This window comes from Sus scrofa, chromosome 2 (genome assembly GCF_054392235.1).
Source record: "Sus scrofa isolate SSC_HxYL_T2T_F1_AM1 chromosome 2, Sscrofa_HxYL_maternal_Yorkshire_Landrace_v2.0, whole genome shotgun sequence".
Classification (NCBI taxonomy): domain Eukaryota; kingdom Metazoa; phylum Chordata; class Mammalia; order Artiodactyla; family Suidae; genus Sus; species Sus scrofa.
Window position 1 is genome coordinate 160,334,046 of NC_139384.1, and position 2,275 is coordinate 160,336,320.

Below are 2,275 nucleotides of genomic sequence, written 5' to 3' on the forward strand. Positions count from 1 at the left end.
TGTAAGGGTAGACACTTTACGTTGTTCATTTCTTTATCTCCACTACCTCTTGCCTTAGTAGTAATGCAAATTACCATGAATGAATGTCAGTGTCTTATGCCCAGTTTCGCCCATCACCTGACTACATGTTTACTGAGAGTAGAGAAGACCAACATTAATATAAACTACTCAACGTGCACTCTTAACTTTTTATGCTAATAATAATTTTCAAACATATAGCTAAATAGAGAGGACAGCTCCAGCCCAAATACCATATTTTATCTTAGCTGGTTTTTCCATATTTAGCAAATTTTAAAAAAAGTATTCATGGGCAAACTGAAGACAGAGTTATTTCAAGGAGACAAAATCAAAGTTGTATTCTGAGGGTGACATTCCTCATTCAAAAGCCAAAACTCTCGATGGTTTCAAGTCCGGACCCTCATTTAATGGATCAAGTCAATGAAGCCTTCTAAAATACCACTTGGAGAATGAAATTAGCGAGCAACGCTTCTTGCTGAAGCATAATACACCCGTATCATGAATATAACTTGCACTAGTTTTCAACATTTGTTTCATGAAGGCCACATCCTAAGGCCTTCTGTTTATGATAGTTGAGCTTACTGCATTTTTTCCCCAGGAAAAATTAAAAAAGAAAAAAAAAAGTGACAGAAGCACCAAGATTGTGCTAGGTGCCAGCACACACTTGGCTAGAAGTTTTTTAAAAGAGAAATGGAAGAATGAAAACGTAAACCAGTGTCGCAAGATACCTTTACATTATGAGCTTCAGAGGAAATTCTGACCCACCGAGACGGCGAGGTGCCACACTCAGCTAGAACGTTTATGAAAGAAAAATGAAGGAATGAAAACGTAAACCAATGTCTCCAGATACCTCTACACTATTGAGAGTCAGAGAAAATTCTGACCCAAGACCTTTCCTGGTGTATCTTCTTCTCATGCCCCTTTTCTACAACAGAGACACTTATTTTTGTAATTATAATACGCTTCTGGAGTTCAACAAGGGGTAACAGAAGCTCCTAACTGAAAGTATCATGAACAATTCGACCTGCGACCAGGAAGAGAGGAAACTTAAGACAACGAAGGGCAAGCAAGGGGAGTGTCTAGGCTGAGTAAGGAATCGTGCACTCAGAGGCGGGCAGCAAGCTTGCAGACCACTCAGCCCAGCTCAGGAGGCTCGGACGTGCAGGGCGGCTGATACAGAGGTGGATACTGTGGCAAGAGTTCATGCCCGGGGAATATGCTGCCTCACAGGAGCAGTCCCAGGTAGGTTGGAAAGAGGACTTCAGGAGAATACAACAAGCCACATGAAGGGGGAATGTGGTTCCTGGACAGCCTGGAACTCACTGCCCGGCTCTGGACCTGGCAGGGACACAGTGATAAGCTCAGAAAGCCAGGCACAAGTCCTAAGGGCTTGCCAATCACAGCCAGGATAAACAAGATATGCCCACTGCCATCACTCCCCCTTCACGCAGGGCACCAAACGCTTCTCAGTCCACAGCTGCTGGTAGGGATGGAGTTTCTGTTACAGGGAAAAGCCAGAACTGGAGCAAGACTCGGGGCAGACGGAGTCATGAGGAGCTCCTAAAGGCAGGAGAAGCTGGAGTGAGGAGAGCGCCCACACAGAGAAAGCTCACTGTGCGCCCGATTCTGCCCTCGTCTTTCAGTGCATTACACTGTACCGCCACCGTTACCACCGCTGCTCCACGAACATTTCCTGAACGACTATGTGCCAAGGGTTGGTCTACGTGCTTCACAGAGATCGTCTTTTTTGTCCTTACAGTTGCATGTGCTTAATACAGTTTATCCCTATTTCTTAGGTAAAGAAATTGGAGTAAATAACTGCATGCCTTGCCCCCAGGTCACACAGAGAGCAAGTGGCAGAGCCCCGATTATAATCGCAGCTTCTGCATCTGGCATCCCAACCCCTCCTCGTCATCTCAGTGAACTCCTAGAGGAGCCCTGGCTACGAGAAGTTTATGGTGAATGGAAGTGATCCACGACTGGCCAGGACATTCAGCACCTTCTGCGGGTCTCCTTTTACACGTCCTGGACGGCGCCTGGGTCACCATGAAGCAAACGGCAAAGGCGCCGTGAAGATGTGCGTCCCACCTCCTGAACGCCGAGGCCGGGCTCCTTACCGCAGGACTCCTCCCCGCTCCCACCCTGCGGGCCTCCTGCTGATGTCCTCCCCTCTCAGCCACCTCCCATAAGTCGAGAATACAAGTGCTCCCAGCATCCTTTCTTCTATATTCATTGCTGGAAAATGAGTCTCGTCCCC